Source organism: Mesoplodon densirostris, chromosome 17, assembly GCF_025265405.1.
Source record: "Mesoplodon densirostris isolate mMesDen1 chromosome 17, mMesDen1 primary haplotype, whole genome shotgun sequence".
NCBI classification, from domain to species: domain Eukaryota; kingdom Metazoa; phylum Chordata; class Mammalia; order Artiodactyla; family Ziphiidae; genus Mesoplodon; species Mesoplodon densirostris.
In genome coordinates this window covers 32,593,113-32,617,420 of record NC_082677.1, presented here as the reverse complement: position 1 = coordinate 32,617,420, position 24,308 = coordinate 32,593,113, and the positions used below count along the sequence as shown (strand labels likewise).

At 38.4% G+C, this 24,308-nt stretch overlaps 1 protein-coding gene and 1 non-coding gene across 4 annotated transcripts in view; both read left to right on the top strand.

The window, feature by feature from the left end:
• The window catches only part of DIAPH3 (diaphanous related formin 3), a 550,032-nt gene that overhangs the window by 409,684 nt on the left and 116,040 nt on the right, over positions 1-24,308 (top strand). The gene's annotated exons all lie outside the window — the stretch shown is intronic.
• On the top strand, positions 13,561-13,742 carry LOC132477846 (U2 spliceosomal RNA). The gene has a single exon (XR_009530350.1). It is a non-coding gene; the product is annotated as a U2 spliceosomal RNA (small nuclear RNA).

Sequence of the window (24,308 nt, the reverse complement as noted above, 5' to 3'; positions counted from 1 at the left end):
ATTTCCATCATGTTTCTTGTTTGATTGAATATAGGTACTTAGATTTTTTTAATTATTATTATCAATACAATATATGAAATAAACAACTCAGCCCCCATTGTAAGTCATTAAAGAAAAGACCCACAGCCATGATATGACATGATTATAATGGCATACAGATACCCATGCTGTGTTTAATTTAAAATAAATATTTTGGCCATTATGTAGGGGGAAATTATTTAAGATAAGTTTGTGTACTGGCCTTGAGAAACACAGTCCTTCTGTGACTGTAATGTTAGTAAAGTGTCCAGGCTACAAAGGTTCATCTATAATTGTAAATTGTGATACTTTTGGTCCAGATGAAAAAAGCAGGTGAGCATTACATTTCTATCTCTAACAAGGCCAATGTACTATCTTAAGTTCTAAGGCTTTTGTGATAATTAAGTAAGTAGATTATACAGCAAACCAAAGGAGATATACCATAAAGATCAAATTCTCTGTTCTAATAAAAATGTAGTGGATTAAAGTATTTTAAAAACTTATTTTCATTGATATTTCTTTTGTTTTCCCTTTATACTTCTAACCAAGTGAAAAAAATTCAAACCACCAGATTAATCTTTAAGGATTGTATGTATAAAGATAGATTTATCAGACTAGACTTTGAAAAATGCAGAATTTGGTTAAGGACATTGAAACAAGCATCATGCATATTTTTAGAAAAATATGACATTTCAGAGTTTATTTTGAAATCTTTTTCTAAAAATTACTGTGTTTTCACTGAAAGTACTAACCCTACAACTGAAGTATGCAACTGAAATGTAACATGGAAACCCCTTTTATTTTTTAATTTGCTTTCATATACTTAAACAAAACTAACACCTGATGTTTATATTGTCTAAAGATATATAGTAGTTGATATTATCTCATTATTTTTAAAAGATATATGAGATTTTCTACAATTATTTTAAATTTGTTTGCATCCTAAATAAAATAATAATAGTAATAGTAATAATAATAAGTTAATATTTACTGTTACTTTGCTTATTGAGTTATTTAAGCTAAAAGCCAAGCAATATGTTGAAATGCTTTATACATATCCCATTTAATCTTCTCAATAATCCTATCAGATAGTCAATGTTTTTATCTCTATTTTATAGTCAAAAATAACCAAGGATTGAACAGGTCTGATAGTTTGTGTCCAGTCCTATGGCCAAATTTCAAACCCAGGTCTGCCTGACTTTTGAGTCCAAGCTCTTTAATCTCTCTGCCATGTCGTGCTCTGAATACAACTGCTTGAATCCCTATCTTTTCCTCTTCCCATCATCTGGGTGAACCACATGTGTACATTTTTTTCTCTTGTGACATAAGTTCGAGCTATTGAGATACACCCTCACACCCTCTCAGAGGTTTTCTAGCCTCTGGTCTATCTTCTTTCTTGTTCCCAGATTGAACCACTAGATAGCATTCTTTATCTGAGGCTTGGATTACCAGGATAAACCACCTTCTTGAATGAGGACCACTATTTATTTCTTTTAATAAACTCTGTATTAAAAGATCTAAATTAATCTAATAAGTTTATACTCTGTTAGAAAGATCATGGAAATTTTAGATTATATATAGATTATAAATATAGACTTAGACTATGTGTGTGTGTGTGTGTGTGTGTGTGTGTGTGTGTGTGTGTGTGTGTGTAGAGAGAGAGAGAGATCATCTTTTATTTCAGAATGAGAAAATCCTGATAAAGTATCCTGTGAGACCTTGGGGCTAAAATATCACGGAATATATTTTGGCAAAAGGTGACCTCAAGTATTCTAACTCCAGAAATTGTACACACTGAATAATCCAGCCCTTGTGTTGTGCTCCAAATCTCTACCCAAAATACTTTGGTGAAAACCTTTCCCTGTTTTATCTTTTGCTTTGTCTGTTAAGACCTAGGAAGAAATTAAGTGTTTGGTATCTTTCCTTGCTAAACTTTCACTCATTCATTTATTTAGCAAAATGTATTAAGCACTTGCTGGGCACTTAATATGTAGTGATTCCCTCTAAGAATCCACCATCCAGTTGGGAGACAGATGAGCAACAATTCTCATATATCTGGTTAATGCCAAGATAGCGGTAATGCACAGAGCTTTTGAAACACCAAGAAGTCTGAAAGACCAATCCAGACTTTATGAGGACAATTCAAACTTGGCTTCTAGAAGGACCTGAAATCAAAGCTGAGTTCGGAAGGATAAGTAGAAATGAGGCAAAACCCTGAGGGCAAGCATGAACCAAGAAGCAGAAGCAGCATGTACACACTTTCTCAGGAGGTCTTTTCTGAACCTTAGTCTGAACCCTGTAAAACTGTATGCTCTTATAAGCACCTGTATGCTCTTACTAGCACCCTGGTTTTTCCTATTATGCAACACACATTTCCTTAAAGTTCTTATTCAGTGTCTGCCGCACTACTGAGTCCCATCAGGGTGCAGACGAGACAATAAAGGAGGGTTTCTGCCTTGTTTACTGCTGTAACCCCAGTTCTTCGATGCGTTGGTGCCCGACACATGGATATTTAGTAAGAATGTGTTGAATGAACAGACATGCTTATGTTTAGGCTTGCATAGAACAATCAGTGTACATTGAGCAAAATCGGGTCTGTGGTTGTCACCCAAATAAGTAGGACTTAGTATGCCAATTGCTAAAGCTCTAGCTATAGCTAGAAGGAATTATCCTTCTCATATTCTCCCTAATATGTTATCTGTCATCAAAAGGAGATACTTGATCGTCACAGGTTTGAAGGTTGCATCAGATGTGAAGGGTGAGGCTCAATCTTGATTGGATTATTTACTTCTTAGCAGTGGAGAGTTACTTATTAATTAGATTTCTTTCCCTTGCTTAATCAAGCAAAGTTTAACAACAGTAAATAAATGAAAGCATCTGCTAATGAGTACAGGGCATTATCTCATTTCTTTACTTAATACAGTACATTTGAAATCTAAAGATTTTCTATAGTTTGTAGAAAATAGTAAGTCAAGATAATCAAAATATTAACACATTTTTAATAAAATCATACCATATTTGGGTGTTAGTGAATCACCTGGTCTGGTTAAAAATAAAGGACCAGGGGCTTCCCTGGTGGCGCAGTGGTTGAGAGTCCACCTGCCGATGCAGGGGTTCGTGCCCCGGTCCGGGAAGATCCCACATGCCGCGAAGCGGCTGGGCCCGTGAGCCATGGCCGCTGAGCCTGCGCGTCTGGAGCCTGTGCTCCACAACGGGAGAGGCCACAACAGTGAGAGGCCCGTGTACCGCAAAATAAATAAATAAATAAATAAAAGACCAGATAAGGAATAAGTATATTGAGAGTCTGATGCCAGACCAAGAACTTGGACTACTGAGGTTTTTGAGCAGGAAAATGACAGGTCTGAGCAGTTTGTATGGAATCGAAGTGACAAATGTTAGAGAGAAGAAAGAATCAAAAGGACTTTGTAGCCGCTTTGAGCCGACATGGTTTGGCTGCAAGGAATGGGGAGAGTTAGAGAGCTGATCAAGGTGAGAGGGGCGAAGCCAAGTCTAGAGCTCTGTGTTGATACCCTCACAAAGACTTGCTAACACTGCATAAGCAGATGAGTTACCTGCAGGAAATCTTCAAACCTAGAGAATGCAAGTCAAGGACTGAGCCTTAGGAATGGACACAGGTGAGTAACAGAGTGAGTGAGAGGCAGAAAAAGGATGAAGATGGGAAGGATTGCATAATAGTGGAGCCTACATTACGAAGGTTGAAAGAAGACTTTCAAGGACTTGGTTTCTCCTATTTCTTTTTCTTTGGTTGTTTCTTTCTTTTTTTCTTTATAAAACTGAGTGGTATTACCACTGAGTGACTAGTGTTTTTCAGGATACAGTGATTTCTACTCTCTTCAGGGACTTTTTTTCCCTTGTAGACTCTGTAAAATGTTTGTGACAAAGCTTTCACAAATATGAATTGTTCGGCCACACCTTATGGTGCATCTGCCTGCAGTCTGATTGCATCTCATTAGATGGTTCTCTTTTCATTAAGTGGTACAGTGGGATTTTTTTTTAATTAATTGGATATAGAGTAATCAGAAAGAATTCTATAAACTGTATGCAATTAAAATCCCTAATGATAAAACCATTTAACTGTGACAAAATAAGATAAAACATAATCAAAATTTTAGGCAAACAAGGATTACACATTTTCAGTGAGCATCCATAACCTAAACAAAATCTTGCTATATTATCTTTACACCAAATCAATTCTTAATAGCCTGAATTTGGATTTGATTATCTATTTTGACTCTTCCACTTATATATGGAGCTTTGAGAGATTTTTATAGAAATAAGATTGTATTGCCTCCAGCTACAGCTGCTCTGCCACTCCAAGACTGGAAGTCAGAATTAAATGTGAAGCTAGGTAAATATTTTTGAATTGGCATTATTTCCCACAAAATAACACTAAGGGGGGCGCACAAGACAGGCTTTGTTGTTGATATATTAAAAATTCACACACAACCATCCCCCCTCCCTGCTTCACTCAGCCTTGGGTCCCCTTATTTCTTGACCTACCTTTTTCCGAAACAGCAAGAATTTGTCTTGAGGCAGAATTATGAAATTTGTAAGGTTTTCAGTGGTGTCTATTGAGCACTAACTACCATAAGGCTTTTCTGAAAACAGTGAGGACGACACCAAACCAGTCTTTGTCTAGAAAACCTTATCTATCAAAGTAGTAAATGGTGGCAACTACCATTTCCATTTTTTTTAAGCTGTATCCTATTTTAGAGTAGAAAGAGCATAAAGAATAATATAGTCAAATTATATGATTTTGCTAAATGTCATTGGCTTATTTTCTTGAGAATCTTTTTTGTTCTCTTTCTGATGAATTTGTGCCTGCCTAAGGAAGGGAACTATTAAAATACTAATTGTTTTTGACACCCTTACACTTGGGCTTTCAAGCAGAATTAAGTACTACCTGTAAGTGTCAAAAGACTTAAACATTTTTTAAGGAGACTTTTCTAGCCCAAGAATATAAAACAATTTGGGTGATTTCACATTTTATTCAAACATCAGTCTCTGCTATTTACTATGTAGTCAAGCAAAAGGAAGAACAAACTCAGCAGGGCTCCTGCCTGGGTAAGGATGCCCTGTGAGTAGACAGAAAGGCCTTTCTAATTTATAGTCAGGGCAGGACAACCTTTTGGCTAGTCATTATCAAACAGACTCTTAAGCATGAACAGGTTAGAAAATTCTCAAGTAGTGAGGACCTCAAGTTGTTTTAAAAGGACATTTATGCAAGAAATAGCAAATGCCTCTCATTTAATGAGTACTCACAGATGTAAGTTGAAGGCTGAGACTAAATTGAGTGAAAAGGAGATAAAGAACTATTGTATAAGCAAAGTTATGTCCTTGACTTCTCTGAAGTAGTTGCTATGACTAATATGTCTCTTGTTCTGTTTGTGTTACACAGTGGACTATAATTGTTATCTTTAAATTTTGGGGCCCATTCTATATCTCTCCTTTTCTTATAGCATAGGTTCAGAGTCTGGATTGATAAGGAGTCAATGGATAGACTCTAGAAGCACCTTTAACTCTGTACTTTCATTTTAGATTTTGTGCTTGGGCATATTTTTTTTCCTGCTCAAAGGATCTGTTGATTTTATCAAATTCTCCAAAGAGTAAAAAATAATTATTTTATCGTTTGATTACTGGTTTGTTACAAATTTTCTCTATTTTTATATGTTACATTTTTATACATATATACATGACATGTTTTCCCCATTTGTGACTGTCAATATGAGTCTAGTTCTCAAATGACTTTTACTGTTATTTTTTTGTCATTTGAAAACTAAACTTTCATTGACATAATCACAAATGTGGAAAACATATCAAATGGTTGGTGGATCTACAATTTTAGTGACAAATAAATTGTTTAGGATAAACAGTTAAGGTCCAGTGAACTTGTGCTACTGTGGAGGTTCACTCAGGATGCAGGGAGGGGAAGACATCACCTGTACCCAGGACAGTCTTGCTGGATCTCCCAGGCAGGAAGGTGTGTGTGTGCAGGACTCACTGGGTTATGCAGCTGGGAAGGAGCAGTCTCCCAGAGGCCAAGAGAAAGAGCAGTCAGCAAAGCCACAGGCTTCAGAAAGGCCAGGTAAGGAAAGGATGGAGGAGCACCCAGGCACAGATTGGATTGAAGGGCACAGGTGTCATTGTTCACCTCTGGAAGAGCAGTTGTGGTAGAATAGTAGAAACTGAAGCCAGACAGTGTTGGTTAGAGTAGTGAAGGCTGTCCTTTTTAAAAGCCTGGGTATGAAAGAATGAAACAGAAGGGAAATAGCTGGAACTAGAACAGGTTGTAGTTCAATGAAAGGGTTGTGTTTCTTTGCCTTTCGTGTGGCTCTGGCTTTACTGTCTGTATTCTGAAGGGAAGGAGCTCCAGAAGGGAGTGATGAGTGTTTGGTGGGGCAGTATTGAGGGTGAGGTTGCTGGGGGGTGGGATCGGAGAGCACAGGTGTGGAGCACCTGGACGGTGGAAAGAAAAGATATATGGAGAGAAGTGGATACAAATATTGAGTAAGGGAGTTTAGAGGTCTCACCTGATGATGTCTTTTTTCTCTGAGAACTAGGATATAAGGTCTCCTCCTGAAAGTGACAGTCTCTGGGTGAGAAAGGAAGGCAAGGGCAGTGGAGGATGGCATGTCTCCTAGATGGATTGTGAGAGGTTACTGCTCTGGGAGATGCAAGATAATTTTTGCATCAATGGCCCAGCTGAAAAAAAGAGGCTATTACTTGTGTAATAATAGCTGTCCATAAAGTCTGAGGGAAAGAAAAGTAGCCCAGGTGCTTCACAGGCCCTGTGACAAAGGGCATTTTGTTCTCCAACTGCCTAAAAGTTCTAAAGGTTAATCTCCAAATGTAATCATAGGGGTCAGTTTGGCAGTAGGCCAACAGAGTGTGCTTTAGAGCAGCAGTCCCCAACCCCCAGGCCACGGACCACTACCGGTCCGTGGACTGTTAGGAACCGGGCTGCACAGCAGGAGGACAGCAGCGGGCAAGCGAGCGAAGCTTCATCTGCCGCTCCACATCGCTCCACATTGCTCCTCATCGCTCCCATTACTGCCTGAACCACACCCCCACCCACCGTCCGTGGAAAAATTTTCTTCCATGAAACTGGTCCCTGGTGCCAAAAAGTTTGGGGACTGCTGCTTTAGAGCACCAGCCAAGCAGAGTCATCCCTTTTTTAGAGGATAAGGTATTTCATGTTTTAAAATAGTGTAGTAGTTAATTAGGAAAATAATGGACACTCTGTTGGAACATCTATACCATCTAAACACAATGCTGAAACAATGTGTTTCAGCATTGTTTGGGTGTCATGCTACATATGAGGAAGGCATTCTAGCAGAGATGGTGGGGACCCTAATGCAGCTGGTTTTCCTCCAGGCATGTGCCAACTACATCATGTGTCTGAGATCTTTTCCTACCAAAACAACACTTGGTGCTAAACTCAATATTTCTAAGGTACTACTAGATTTACTTTTATATTTTATTTTATTTGCCCTCATTAAATGTCAGTCTGGAGTAGCCACAGATACAGAAACCACTTTTCAAGATTGTCATCAGGATCAGAAATAAATGTTTTGCCAAGTGCCTGTCAGGTATTGTAGTTACTTAAAAAAAAAACAATAGCTGTTCTTACTCACTGACTATTTGTGAAAGCATAAAACTAGCCAGATTCTTGAATCCTGTTTATAGAAGCCTTGGGTGATCTGGTCAAACAGTATGACTTGAAAACAGCATGGAGTCAGGCTCGGGCTTTAGAGGCAGACAGGCCTTGGTTTGACTTCTTGACTTAATAAAAGGGTGACCCTAGCAGCTTATTTAACCTTTGGATTTCCTTTTCCTCAGCTGTAAAAAGAGAAATTACACTATGTGCTTCATAGACTATTTGGAAGATTAAATAGGGACTATACTAAAGTACCTACAGTTGAGTAGATATTTAATAAATTCAGTAGGGCTCCCCTGGTGGCGCAGTGGTTGAGAGTCCGCCTGCCGATTCAGGGAACACGGGTTCGTGCCCCGGTCCGGGAAGATCCCACATGCCGCAGAGCGGCTAGGCCTGTGAGCCATGGCCACTGAGCCTGCGCATCTGGAGCCTGTGCTCCGCAACGGGAGAGGCCACAACAGTGAGAGGCCCGCGTACCGCAAAATAAATAAATAAATAAATTCAATAGATGTTAGTTCCTCCTCATTCTTCCCCTTCTCTGCCTACCTCCCATGATGGATGTGTCAATAGAAAGTTATTATAAATTCTTGAGCAAAGTGACAGTGGTATGCAAAATGGATGTGCTAATTGGAGAGACTGAAATTAATTCTCTTACTATGAATAGTTCCTATACTGCACTTAAAGTGCATTAATTGGTATGAATTAGTTTAGAAAAGAAAAAGACGAAAAATTAAAAGTCTTTAGAGACTTTTGGTTTTAAAATAAAATAATAAAGGTATTTTTACCTCCTTTTCCCCATGGGAGTCACCACAAAGCCTCAAGGAAAAGGAGTAACAAAAACCAGTGTCAACTTCTATAAAGTCAAGACATGTTTAACCTGGAACAACCGCATATAAAGACAGGGAAGCAAATGATGCGGAAGAGAGGAAATTGGAGTCCAGGTGTATTCATTTCCAAGGCTGCCAAACAAATTACCACAAACTGGGGGCCTTAAAACAACAGAAAATTGTTCTCTCACAATTCCAGAGGCTAGAAGTCCGAAATCAAGGTGTTGGCAGTGTTGGTTCTTCCTGGAGGCTCCGAGGGAGAACCCGTTCGCCCTCTCTCACTTCTGGAGGTGGCCGGCAGTCCTCGGTGTTCCTGGGCTTGTGGCTGCGTCACTCTCATCTCAGACTCCGTCTTCTCATGACCTCCCTGTGTGTCTCTGTGTCTTCACATGCCCTTCTTATACGGCTACGAATCATTTGGTTAGGGCTCACCCTAATCTAGTGTGACCCCACCTTAGCTTGATTACATCTGCAAAAGCCCTGTTTCCAAATAAGGTCACATTCACAGGTACCAGGTGTTAGGACTTCAACATAAGTTTTGGGTGACACTGTTCAACCCACAACAGGGGGCGATCCCAGTGAGAAACAGACTGATGTGCTCCTCACAGCACCACATAAGGGCTTAGGAGTCACGGGTGCCGGGAACCACTGACAAGAGGAATGAGACATCCAGCTGAAAGTGGGGGTGATGGCAAAGGAGCAGGTCAACCTCCATCCCCGCAGCATGGCTCCCAAGTCCAGACTTGTGACCCTCTGGCTGCACTTCCCTCCCTCCCTTTCCTCCTCCCCTCCAGGAGGTGGGAGGTACAGATGTTGTTTGGAAAAATTGTGCTGGAAACTCTGTAAATGGTGTGCAAGCCAGAGGTGAGGTGCTGCACTGGAAACAGGAGTTACCTGAACACAGAGGTGGATCTCCAGGAGAAAACAGGAGACGTGAATGGCACAATCCTCTTCTGGCCCCAATCACCACTCAGTGTAAGCCAAGCTTATACTCCAAGCAGATGACAGAAGATTTTTCTGGAGATAATGAACTGTCTAGAGAAAAGGCCTTCAGATACTGGCATTATGGGCCCCCTTCCCTCAAAAAATGCTAACTTACTGCAAGAGCATTCCACAGAGAAGCCCACTAGTTAACAAGCCTACTCACACAAATTTTTTTCTCTGAAATATTAATTTGGCCCAAGGACTCATCAGCTGACATTTGAGGAAAACATTCAACATGAAAAAAGAAGAGAAACAAACCAGAGGAGCTCTTAGTAAACAGAGAATAACACCATAATAATTGCAAAGATGTCAAATATTTCAATGATGAAAAGAATAGGATGATATATGTCATATATATAAGATATATACATATTTATACATATAAAAGGATTAGAAACAAAAATCTTTTGGATATGAAAAATATAGTAGCAGAAAAAATAGTACAATATTTGGAAAAGCATAAACATACAGAGTTCTAGGGAAGATAAGGGGGAAAATGTAGAATTTACAGATAATCTGATATATATGACTACAATTTTTATTATATTTGTATAATTGTATACGACTGTGTACAATCATATAATTGTATTATAAAGCTTTGGGGACAAGTATGGGAAGAGTGATAGGCACTAGGAAAATAAGAGGCAATTGTTAATTCTAGAAAAAAGTGATATAAAGTTGACCTTTGAACTACATGGGTTCACTTATATGCGCATTTTTTTCAGTAGTAAACATTATAATACTACACGATCTGCTATTGATTGAATCCATGAATGTGGAACCACAGTTGGGAGGAACCTCGTGTATGGAGGGCTGACTATAAATCATATGCAGATTTTCAAATGCGTGGAGGGTCAGGGCCCCTATCCCCGTGTTGTACAGGGGTCAACTGTATAATCATGGTACACTACTGGAATTCGGCATGGCCTTGTGTGCTATTTTACAGTCATAATAGTAAAAGCACTGTGGTAGGCAGATTCCAAGATGGCCCTCAGTGATCACTGCCTCCTGTTGTTCTTTCTCATGTAACCCACCCCCCAAACATTTTCCAGCATTAGTCTGTATAACCAGCGGAATAGGGTAGAAATGAAAGTATGTCACGTCTGAGATTAGGTTACAAAAGATACTGTGACTTTCATCTTGGGTGCTGTGTCTCCCCGTTTCTTGGTTCTGGGGGAAGCTATGTTGTGAGCAGCCCTATGGAGAGACCCAAGCTGTGAGGATATTAAGCTTCAGTCTATCACAATAGAAAATCCATAGGTAATGTCTATAATTGATGAATCAAGAGATAGCAGGAGAAGCATCAATAAGAAAGAGAGTCAGGGACAATGGACTGCTGTATTTCATTGGAAGCCTTTTGGATTTCTTTATAAAGTAACCATTAACTTTAAAGAAAGTTAAAGTTAGAAGTATGAAACATCTAAATGGGCAGCAGGTGGGCAGTCAGGATGGCAAAACACCTAATGACTCAGTTTATCCCTATTGAGAATAACCAGAAGCTAAAATCTCTCGTTAGTTGTCTATCTCCTTCTTTACTAAAATACACAGATTTTACTTTTATTTTTCATTTTTCTTTTTCACTTTCTCTCTTCTAATAACTGTGTATAAAGGAGACTTCTCTCTGTTCTAGCTTTCAGCTTTTCATTTTTATGTGATCCAGAGACTAAAGTGCTCTTCACTGTGCATTCTTAAAGAGTGATATGGGTGATGAGAGTCAGTTTCGGTGGTACCTCTAGCTCAGGATAATGACTGTGCTTCTCCATATAAATCAGACAGTCTTCCCACTTCTTTTGTGTCCTGTAGATAGCATTGGCCAGTGATTTTGCAGCACTTATCTGAATATATATATTTGTCCTTTGTAATTCTTAATGTGAGAGAAAATGATGGAAACGCATAATAGAGAAAATCAAGCACCACTCTGTTTTCTGTTGTTGTTTTGGACTTTTAGAGCAAAAGTAGCCTTCCGGTGCTGCATAAGAACTTGATGGCTAATCTGTATTCACTGAATCCTTAGAAAGCAAGAGAATGGGATGAGATTTGCATTTGGAATTCATATTAGTTACAGTTATTGAGTGAGTGTTTGTAAATAAGTGTCTTAATACATTACACTGGCCTCATGAAAGCCAAGGATGTAGCTAGTGTAGCTAGAAGAACTATTTGTGCTTTGGAGGGGAATGGTGGTATGACTACTTGTTATGTAGTCTAGGTAAGGAGATAAATATTTTTCTACTTTATGAGAGTCTATTTAAGAAAGCATTGACATGCATTAAGAAAGCTGCATGTCCCATTGATTCCCAAGTAAATTAGAAATTATTAGTGTTAGCCATGATGTACATTATTGTGATATGACAACATTTGGCTTAAACAGTTTCACCATTTATTAGCTCTGATATTAGAATAAATGACAATGATCATTAAATGCTATGTACATTATCATTTAACTAATTATGCTTGCAATCTCCTTCTATTAGTCAAACATCTTTGGGTTAATTAGAGGAGCTGCCTAATCCCGATTTCTAGAGGAAAAATGAAATAAAGGAGCATTGAAGTATACTAAAGAGAGTGTTAGTGCATCACCGTTTACCTCATATCTCGACTTCATTTACCCTCACCCAGTGCATTATAGTAGCCTCAAGGTTAAAAGATTCTGGCAATTCTTTTTATTTTGAAATATGATTAGGCCATTAAATTATATGTTCATACTCTTCCCATTAAAACATGTATGCAGCAGAAAAGTGCTAATATGCAAATAAAAACAAAATTCTCATTTACCAATATACCCAAATTGGAAGATGAACCAAAAAACAGTTTAGATTAAACATTAAAAATGTTAATAACACCTTGTACTTTGATTCTGACAAGCTAATAACTCAAAATCCATAGGATTTTAAGGTTACAAGTATAAGACACAACCAAGAAACTTATTATTAGCCCTTTTATTTCTTATTCTTGTTAATATTGTTAGGCTAAGGGATTCTTAAGCTGATGTTTGTTAAACCATGAGCAGGGTTTTATTTAATCCAAAGTATATTTTATCATTGGGTGAAAAGTATAATTTCATCCCTTTTTCTTAGTCTTCCCCGTGTCCCAAAGGAGGAGAAAAAAAGAGTAAAGGATCTTTTAAAATTCACTGTGACCTGTCATGAGGCAACTTCTCAAATAAAGATGATGAGGCTCTATTTTTTAACGTGCAGATAGAAATAAATGAAGGGCATAGGGCGTGAAGAGGTAACTAGTACAGTCTCCCAGGCAGAGAGAAGCACTGCCCAAGAGAGACCCTGGGATCCCTGCTACACTTGCAGCCGTTGGCAGCAGCATTCTCTCTAATAAGTCTAAAGGTTTTCATCACTTCCTAAACAGTGCTCTGTCTGTTTGCTACTCATTTGCTGGAAACTGGACAAGGCCTATTACTCTCCATTCTATTAACCTCCTTTCTCTTCATTCACTGATCCCCATTCCCTTTCCTCACCTAAATATAAAAAGACGTGATCTGCTCAGGGTGAGAGATAAATATATTCAGTAATGGAACAAAGTAGGCAGAGTCAGTAACTCTAGGTACTATGTCATAGTAACTTCTAATGTTTCCTAGAAATTAACTCTGTGTCTTCTACATATTTGTTTGTTTTAAAGCCAGGAAAAGGGAAGGTTTAGAGAGTAATGTTTTTAATTATTAGTTTGTGATGAGTTTTCATGTCTTGCTGGTATGCTCTCTTTGTGGTAGTTTCTTTGCCTCTGGGTCCATGCCTATATTTTTTGAAAAGTCTGATTTATTTGTTTCCATGTTGTAGACCTATAGGGTTAGTCACGTGTTCCTCTTCTAAACAGAACTGTAGTCCTACCTAGAACCTCTTTATAGTTTTACACTAAGATCTTCTTTAACCCTTCACTGTCCTCTTTCAAGAAATACCAAATACTACTTCTACTTTCTTTTTTTTAAGTAAAATTATTTTTTATTATTTGAAAAAAAATTTAATTTAATTTTTATTTTATATTGGAGTATAGTTAATTTACAGTGTTGTGTTAGTTTCAGGTGTACAGTAAAGTGAGTCCGTTATCGCTTCTCAGCCTTTTGGCTAAGATCAAGTGTAGTATCTGTTCTTATTAGTATTTCAAAATCAGGAATAAAAGACTTATAAATGTACAAATTATTGCCTCAGCAAAGCCCTTTCTTTGTTTCAGTAAAGTACTTGGCACTATGCACTTCATTGCACTGGGAAGTATTATTTTGTTTTGTTTAAACATTTCTTATACTCTTATACTTCTTACTGCATTTTAAATGTATACCGTATATAGAAGAATAACATACAGAAAAGTACACACTTCCTGAGTATCTGGCTTGATGAATGCTCATAAAGTAAGCTTACCTATGTAACCAATACCCAGATCAAGAAACAACGTTATTAGAAACACAGAGCCCCTTCCAGATTCTCCCTTTCATAACCTTACATCCCACACATATCCTGACTGTGACAGCAGTAACTAGACTTACTTTGTCCTTTTTATAAATACAATCTTACACTTTGTATCCGTGTTGCTGTGTGAGGTGGTAATTTGTTTGTTCTAATGGTTATTTAGCATTCCACTCTGAATTTTTTTTCTTTTGTTCGTGGATATTTATATTGTTTCTAGATTTGGGCTATTACAAATAGTGCTGCTAAGAACATTCTTATACATGTCTTCTGGCTCTGTCAGAAATATACCTATTGAGCTGCATGAGCTGTTTGTATATTTTGGAAATTAATCCTTTGTCTGTTGCTTCATTTGCAAATATTTTCTCCCATTCTGTGGGTTGTCTTTTTGTCTTATTTATGGTTTCCTTTGCTGTGCAAAAGCTTTTAAGTTTCATTAGGTCCCATTTGCCTATTTTTGTTTTTATTTTCATTACTCTAGGAGGTGGGTCATAAAAGATCTTGCTGTGATTTATGTCAAAGAGTGTTTTTCTTATGTTTTCCTCTAAGAGTTTTATAGTGTCTGGTCTTACGTTTAGGTATTTAATCCATTTTGAGTTTATTTTTTTGTATGGTGTTAAGGAGTGTTCTATTTTCATTCTTTTACATGTAGTTGTCCAGTTTTCCCAGCACCATTTATTGAAGAGGCTGTCTTTTCTCTGTTTTATATTCTTGCCTCCTTTGTCATAGATTAGTTGACCATAGGTGCATGGGTTTGTCTCTGGGCTTTCTATCCTGTACCACTGATCTATATTTCTGTTTTTGTTCCCTACAAACAATAAATGCTGGAGAGGGTGCGGAGAAAAGGGAATCCTCTTGCACTGTTGGTGGGAATGTAAATTGATACAGCCACTATGGAGAATAGTACGGAGGCTCCTTAAAAATCTAAAAATAGGGCTTCCCTGGTGGTGCAGTGGTTGAGAGTCTGCCTGCTGATGCAGGGGACATGGGTTCGTGCCCCAGTCTGGGAAGATCCCACATGCCGCAGAGCGGCTGGGCCCGTGAGCCATGGCCACTGAGCCTGCGCGTCCAGAGCCTGTACTCCGCAATGGGAGAGGCCACAGCAGTGAGAGGCCCGCGTACCGCAAAAAAAAAAAAAAAAAAAAAAAAACTAAAAATAGAACTACCATATAACCCAGCAATCCCACTACTGGGCATATACCCAGAGAAAACCATAATTCAAAAAGACACACGCACCCCAATGTTCATTGCAACACTATGTACAATAACCGGGTCATGGAAGCAACCTAAGTGTCCATCGACAGAGGAATGGATAAAGAAGATGTGATACATATATATAATGGAATTTATTCAGCCATAAAAAGAAATGGAATTGGGTCATTTGTAGAGATGTGGATGTGCCTAGAGTCTGTCATACAGAGTGAAATAAGTCAGAAAGAGGAAAACAAATATCGTATATTAACGCATACATGTGGAATCTAGAAAAATGGTACAGATGAACATATTTGCAGGGCAGGAATAGAAACACAGAACTAGAGAATGGACGTGTGGACACAGCGGGGAAGGGGAGGGTGGGATGAATTGGGAGAATAGGTTTGACATAAATACACTACCATGTGTAAAATAGATAGCTAGTGGGAACCTGTTGTATAGCACTGGCAGCTAAGCTTGGTGCTCTGTGATAACCTACATGGGTGGGATGGTGGGGGGGGCGATGTCCACGAGGGAGGGGATATATGTATACATATAGCTGATTCACTTCATTGTACAGCAGAAACTAACACCACATTGTAAAGCAATTATACTCCAAAAAAAAAAAAAAAAAGGAAATATACCTAGATGTGTAATTGCTGTTTCAGTGGATAAGCGTATTTTCAGCTTTAGTAGATACTGACCAACAGTTTTCTAAAATGATTGTACCAGTTTATACTTCCATCAGCAGTGTATGAGAGTTTTCATTTCAACAATTCAGGTAGGACAGCTCGTTGTGGTTTTGATTTGCCTTTCCCTCATGAGTAACTTGAATACCATTCCATGTTCTTTTGGCTTTTTGAATATCTTATTACGTGACGTGCCTATGCAAGTATTTTGCATATTTTTCTTTTGGCTTGTAGGTGTTTTTCATATTGAGAATAAATAGATTTTGATACAACTTAGAACTCCATCATAACACTTATTTCAAACTGCCCATTAAAGGAAAGACTGTGTTACTTTCTAGTAATATAATATTCCACATCACTCAGATGTTCTAGTGAGAGACCTTAGAATGACAGGTCTGGTCAATTTATGTTAAAAGAGCAAGCGTATTGTAGACTCTGCTGCCTATTTACCCTCTTCTGTTAAATTCCCTTTGGTGTACCTGTCCATTGTCTTTTCCTCCTTGATGTCATGTGAGAGCAATTCAGGGCCCCTCTAGCTTTTCTGACTGAACTGGGGACACTACAAGAACATTATTCTAGAAAAGCTATGTCATGGTAAAACTTCAGAAAGCCATTTGTAAAATGAATGAATGAATAAATGAGTGAATGAGTGAATACATGCGTGAATATGTGAATACATGGAAGAAAGAATAAACACATGATGGCATAACTGGGTCTTGAAGTTGGGCCTTCCAATGCTAATCCTGATATAAATTCCATTATGCCCTAATATTTACTCTTAATCAGGAAATATTGAGTTTGGTGAACTATTGCCATAAAACCTTGTCCTCAACTTGTAACTCACAAACGTGTATCAGAGGTGAACTCTCAAAGTAACAAACTTGTAATGCATTTAGATTTAATTTTATGATAAAATTTGAGTAGCTTTTTTTATAAACTATTTTTGAATACACAGTCTATTACCAAAGAAAAAATTCAGTTCAATGCACATGATTCTACTATTGATGAGTTAGATCCAGATTAAGTGAATAAATGTATACATTTCTCCTAGAAGATTACTGTCATCTATATGTCACAAAAAATGTATCATATCTTCCAAGGTCAAATATCAACATATTAATTAAGGTAGTTTTAAATTGATACAGAATTAATATGAAGTAGAAGCTACTCTTAGTTTTTATTTTTATTTTTTTATTAAAATTTTTTTAAATCATGGTAAAAAGCACATAAAACTTACTATCTTAATAATTTCTAAGTGTATAGGTCAGTAGTGTTAAGTATATTCACATTGTTGCACAAAAAGATCTCCAGAACATTTTCACCTTGCAAAACTCAAGCTCTATAACTCATTAAACAACAACTCTCCATTTCCCCCTTCCCTCAGCCCCTGGCAACCACCATTCTACTTTCTGTTTTTATGAACTTAATTACTTTAGGTACTCATATAAGTGGAATCATACAGCATCTGTCTTTTTGTGACTGGCTTATTTCACTTAGCATAATGTCCTTAAGGTTCATCCATGTTGTAGTGTGTGTCAGGATTTCCTTCCTTTTTAAGGCTGAATAATATTCCATAGTATATATGTACAACATTTTGTTTATCCATTTATCTGTTGATGAACATTTGGGTTGCTTCCACTTCTTGGCTATTGTGAATAGTGCTTCGATGAACACAAGAGTGCAAATATCTCTTCAAGATCCTGCTTTCAATTTTTTTGGATATATACCCAGAAACGGGATTGCTGGATCATTTGGCAGTTCTATTTTTAATTTTTTGAGAAACCACCATACTGTTTTCCATAGCAGTTGAACCATACTCTTAGTTTTTATGTGTTGATTCTAATTTATGGAAGGGGGAAAAAGATATGTAGTTTACTAAGTATGTGTTCTTAAGTTCATTACTTACCATGCTTCCTTCTCTATAAAATGTGGTATTAGACTATCCAATAGTAAGGATGGGCCCTACATTTTTAACCAGCTTCGTCAGGGTTTTACCTTTACATGGTTTAAAATTTTTTACTGTTTACAAAACAGCACTATTTATTCAGGACAAGTTAACAGATATGAACAATTTTAAGTCTTTGTTACTCATATTGCCACACTGACGTGGGAATGGTGAAGAGATTATACTAATTTATTCTCCTACCAGCATCCAGTGACTGTGTCCATTCCTCAAACCTTCAACAGCACTAGATGTGTTTCACAATTTTCAGCAATTAGACAAAATAGTATCTCATTGTTTTGCATTTTTAATTAGCAATTAAATTATATCTTTTTCTGTCTTTTATTATAACTGACAAAATGTGAGGGGCAGGGAGATCAGAAACAGAGGAGGAGGAAAGAAACTTTCTCAGTATTTCTTTTCAAAATATGTCATCCATTAAGGAGAAACCATACATTTTAATGTTGTTATCTCTTCTGTCTTATTTCTCAGCTAGGAGGAGTTATTATTACTGTTTATTTGTGATGATTTTTCAGTGCTGCTAGTCCAGGAGTACGTTTTGTTTTTACATTTTGGTTGTTAATAACAATACATATAATCAACTCTTGATTTATTGGAGTAATAAGGTAGAGATAGAGGGATGGAAATCAGAGACAGACCTAAAGCCCAGTGGCACATAAGTGGTAAAGGGAAAGTTAGAATCTCAGGTGGACTCACACCTCCTTCCCTGGGAGTTTTGGGTCATTAGGCAGCAGCTAATAGATCTGTGTAGATGCTTGTGACTAAACTTAGTCCACTTGATGCCAGCAGAGCCAGGTGAAAGGTAAAGAAACTGAGCCAACCAACAAACTTCTTCGGGACAATTTTGACAGCAGTCTTAACAGATTTTTTTTTCACTGAATTTATCACATGAATCCTTTTAATAAAAGATATTTCAATAATGAAGGTATTATACATTATGAGCACTTTGCTAAAATGTGATTTTTAAAAAATTTATAATTTATATACCTTACTTACTTCTAGGAAGAATTTGGGATGGCTTACAAAAGAAAACATATAAAAATCCTAATTGTAATTATAAGAGAAAACAGATGCTGTAAGAAAACAGAAGAAAGTTGACTCCTTAGCTTACAGCTTTGGTTCTCAACTTTAGCATCTATCAGAATCCCTTGAGAGGCTTAACCAAACACAGGTTGCTAGGCCTACCCCAGAGTTATGGATTCAGGAGGTTTGTGTTGGGCATGAGAATTTGCATTTCTCATAAAATCCCAGAGGCTGCTCATCCAGGAACCACACTTGGAGAACCACAGATCTTCTATCATCATGTTTCTTGAGTATTTGGAATCATGATTGATTAATATTAGATTTTTTATTAAATAGTTTATTTTTGTGAACATATATCTCACTATCTAATCACACATAACAGCTATGTTATTATTTTCATAAGGCTCTTCATATGGATAAAAAGGATATGATTGGTTATAATTTCCAGTCATTTTGAACCTTGGCCACATTAAATACACCTAGGAAGTTTTTAAATAACACCAATATAGAACCTTATTTCCACGGATTCTGATTTAATTGGTCCATGATGAACAATATTTTTTAAAACTTTCCTTGTGATTCCAAAATGCAGCCAGAGTTGTAAGACACTGATAGGTAGAGAGAAGAATAGCCCATATTGCCAACAGATAATCAGGTTGTTTCATTTGTGGCTTGGGTTTTTTTTTCCCCCCCCATCAATTTGCCTAGCTACTCATTCCCATTTTTATCTGTGTGGTATGCTTTTGGTTCTTAAATATGCCGTTTTGTTCTTCTCTTAATTGAACTTTATCTGTTTTTGATGAACTATTTCTCTAGTCTATCAAGGTCATTTTAAATTGTATTTCCTTCTTTGAAAGTGTTTAACCCCTGCCCAACTAAGTATCATCTGCAAGTTTAATGAGCAGATTTTCAATTTCCTAATTGAGATTGTACTCATTAAGTTTTAATATTTTATAATTTTATTGCAAATTATTTCTAGCATGCGTGTGATGCTACCTTGACTTTGCCCTGGACGTGCACATTTTCTTCATTATCAGTGAACATTTATTTAGTGCTTAGAGGTGGTGTGTTATTGAATCAAGTTCCATGACTTCTAAATAGTTGAAAATAAGTGCTGAATCTGACTCTATGTAGTTTTAACTCTAAGGAGAATGTGTATATAACATGAGCTGCATGAACAACACAGGACATATAAGCATTTAAACACAAAAATTGAACATTGAATCTACAGTTCATTGGTCAGGTGGATGCTGTGACACTAACTGTAGCTGTAGAGAATAGAGGTCAAGAGTACCATCTGCCTCTTATTAGTTGTGTAACCTTGAGCAAGTTACTTTCTCCTTGTGTCTCAGTTTTGTCATCCATAAAATATGATTCTAATCATTCCTGCCTTGGTTTGTTGTAAAAATTTGGTTCAGATAATGCATGGAAGATTCTCAGCAGAGCCTAACACATAACAACAGTTCAAAGAAATAGTAATGATTAAGAATCAATTAATTACGTGGAACAACTCCTACAGAACACCTACTGAACGCTGGCAGAAGACCCCAGACCTCCCAAAAGGCAAGAAATTCCCCACATACCTGGGTAGGGCAAAGCGGAGAGATTCCCGCACAGAGGATCGGTGCCGAGCGGCACTCACCAGCCCGAGAGGCTTGTCTGCTCGCCTGCCGGAGCGGGCGGCGCTGGAAGCTGAGGCTCGCTCTTCGGTCAGAGCGCAGGGAGAGGCCTGGGGCTGGCGGCGAGAACTCAGCCTGGAGGGGGCTAATGTGCCACAGCTAGCCGGGAGGGAGTCCGGGAAAACTCTGGAGCTGCCGAAGAGGCAAGAGACTTTTTCTTCCCTCTTGGTTTCCTGGTGCGCGAGGAGAGGGGATTAAGAGTGCTGCTTAAAGGGGCTCCACAGACAGGTGCGAGTCGCGGCTGAAAGCGCGGAGCCCAGTGACGGGCGTGGGACGCTGGGGCTGCTGTGCCGCCACCAAGAAGCCTGTGTGCGAGCGCAGGTCACTGTCCACACCACCCTTCCGGGAGCCTGTGCAGCCCGCCACTGCCGGGGTCCCGGGATCCAGGGGCAGCTTCCCTAGGAGAACGCACGGCGCGCCTTGGGCTGGTGCAACGTCACGCCGACCTCTGGCGCTGCAGGCTCGCCACGCACTCCATGACCCTCCCTCCCGCCTGGCCTGAGTGAGCCAGAGTCCCCGAAGGGGCTGCTCCTTTAACCCTGTCCTGTCTGAGCAAAGAACAGACGCCCTCCGGCGACCTACACGCAGAGGCGGGGCCAAATCCAAAGCTGAGACCCAGGAGCTGTGAGAACAAAGAACAGAAAGGGAAACCTCTCCCAGCAGCCTCAGAAGCAGCGGATTAAAGCTCCACAATCAACTTGATGTACCCTGCATCTGTGGAATACATGAATAGACAACACATCATCCCAAATTGAGGAGCCAGGAGTCAGTGCTGTGCCTCTGAGGTGGGAGAGCCAACTTCAGGACACTGGTCCACAAGAGACCTCCCAGCTCCACATAATATCAAACGGCGAAAATCTTCCAGAGATCTCCCTCTCAACACCAGCACCCAGCTTCACTCAACGACCAGCAAGCTACAGTGCTGGACACCCTATGCCAAACAACTAGCAAGACAGGAACACAGTGCCACCCATTAGCAGAGAGGTGGCCTAAAATCATAAAAAGTCTGAAGACACCCCAAAACACACCACCAGACGTGGACCTGCCCACCAGAAAGACAAGATCCAGCCTCATCCACCAGAACACAGGCACTAGTCCCCTCCACCAGGAAGCCTACACAACCCACTAAACCAACCTTAGCCACTGGGGACAGACACCAAAAACAACGGGAACGACGAACCTGCAGCCTGCAAAAAGGAGACCCCAAACACAGTAACATAAGCAAAATGAGAAGACAGAAAAACACACAGCAGGAGAAGGAGCAAGATAAAAACCCACCAGACCTAACAAATGAAGAGGTAATAGGCAGTCTACCTGAAAAAGAATTCAGAATAATGATACCAAAGATGATCCAAGATTCTATTTCCAAGGTCCAAAATCTTGGAAATAGAATAGACAAAATGCAAGAAACAGTTAACAAGGACCTAGAAGAACTAAAGATGAATCAAGCATCGATTAAAAACACAATACATGAAATAAAAAATACTCTAGATGGGATCAATAGCAGAATAACTGAGGCAGAAGAACGGATAAGTGAGGTGGAAGATAAAATACTGGAAATAACTGCTGCAGAGCAAAATAAAGAAAAAAGAATGAAAAGAACAGAAGACACTCTCAGAGACCTCTGGGAAAACGTTAAACGCACCAACATTTGAATTATAGAGGTTCCAGAAGAAGAAGAGAAAAAGAAAGGGACTGAGAAAATATTTGAAAAGATTATAGTTGAAAACTTCCCTAATATGGGAAAGGAAATAGTGAATCAAGTCCAGGAGGCACAGAGAGTCCCATACAGAATAAATCCAAGGAGAAATATGCCAAGACACATATTAATCAAACTGTAAAAAATTAAAGACAAAGAAATCATATTAAAAGCAGCAAGGCAAAAACAACAAATGACACCCAAGGGAATCCCCATCAGGATAACAGCTGATCTCTCAGCAGAAACTCTACAAGCCAGAAGGGAGTGGCAGGACATAATTAAAGTGATGAAGGAGAAAAACCTGCAACCAAGATTACTCTACCCAGCAAGGATCTCATTCAGATTTGATGGAGAAATTAAAACGTTTACAGACAAGCAAAAGCTGAGAGAGTTCAGCACCACCAAACCAGCTTTACAACAAATGCTAAAGGAACTTCTCTAGGCAAGAAACACAACAGAAGGAAAAGACCTACAATAACAAACCCAAAACAATTAAGAAAATGGGAATAGGAACATACATATCGATAATTACCTTAAATGTAAATGGACTAAATGCTCCCACCAAAAGACACAGATTGGCTGAATGGATACAAAAACAAGACCCATATATATGCTGTCTACAAGAGACCCACTTCAGACCTAGAGACACATACAGACTGAAAGTAAGGGGATGGAAAAAGATATTCCATGCAAATGGAAACCAAAACAAAGCTGGAGTAGCAATTCTCATATCAGACAAAATAGACTTTAAAATAAAGATTACTAGAAGAAGCAAAGAAGGACACTACATAATGATCAAGGGATCGATCCAAGAAGAAGATATAACAATTGTAAATATTTATGCACCCAACATAGGAGCACCTCAATACATAAGGCAAATACTAACAGCCATAAAAGGAGAAATCGACAGTAACACAATCATAGTAGGGGACTTTAACACCCCACTTTCACCAATGGACAGATCATCCAAAATGAAAATAAATAAGGAAACACAAGCTTTAAATGACACATTAAACAAGATGGACTTAATTGATATTTATAGGACATTCCATCCAAAAACAACAGAATACACATTTTTCTCAAGTGCTCATGGAACATTCTCCAGGATAGATCATATCTTGGGTCACAAATCAAGCCTTGGTAAATTTAAGAAAATTGAAATTGTATCAAGTATCTTTTCCGACCACAATGCTATGAGACTAGATATCAATTACAGGAAAAGAGCTGTAAAAAATACAAACACATGGAGGCTAAACAATACACTACTTAATAACGAAGTGATCATTGAAGAAATCAAAAATGAAATTAAAAAATACCTAGAGACAAATGACAATGGAGACACGACGACCCAAAACCTATGGGATGCAGCAAAAGCAGTTCTAAGAGGGAAGTTTATAGCAATACAATCCCACCTTAAGAAACAGGAAACATCTCGAATAAACAACCTAACCTTGCACCTAAAGCAATTAGAGAAAGAAGAACAAAAACATCCCAAAGTTAGCAGAAGGAGGGAAATCATAAAAATCAGATCAGAAATAAATGAAAAAGAAATGAAGGAAACGATAGCAAAGATCAATAAAACTAAAAGCTGGTTCTTTGAGAAGATAAACAAAATTGATAAACCATTAGCCAGACTCATCAAGAAAAAAAGGGAGAAGACTCAAATCAATAGAATTAGAAATGAAAAAGGAGAAGTAACAACTGACACTGCAGAAATACAAAAGATCATGAGAGATTACTATAAGCAACTCTATGCCAATAAAATGGACAACCTGGAAGAAATGGACAAATTCTTAGAAATGCACAACCTGCCAAGATTGAATCAGGAAGAAATAGAAAATATGAACAGACCAATCACAAGCACTGAAATTGAAACTGTGATAAAAAATCTTCCAACAAACAAAAGCCCAGGACCAGATGGCTTCACAGGTGAATTCTATCAAGCATTTAGAGAAGAGCTAACACCTATCCTTCTCAGTCTCTTCCAAAATATAACAGAGGGAGGAACACTCCCAAACTCATTCTACGAGGCCACCATCACCTTGATACCAAAACCAGAGAAGGATGTCACAAAGAAAGAAAACTACAGGCCAATATCACTGATGAACATAGATGCAAAAATCCTCAACTAAATACTAGCAAACAGAA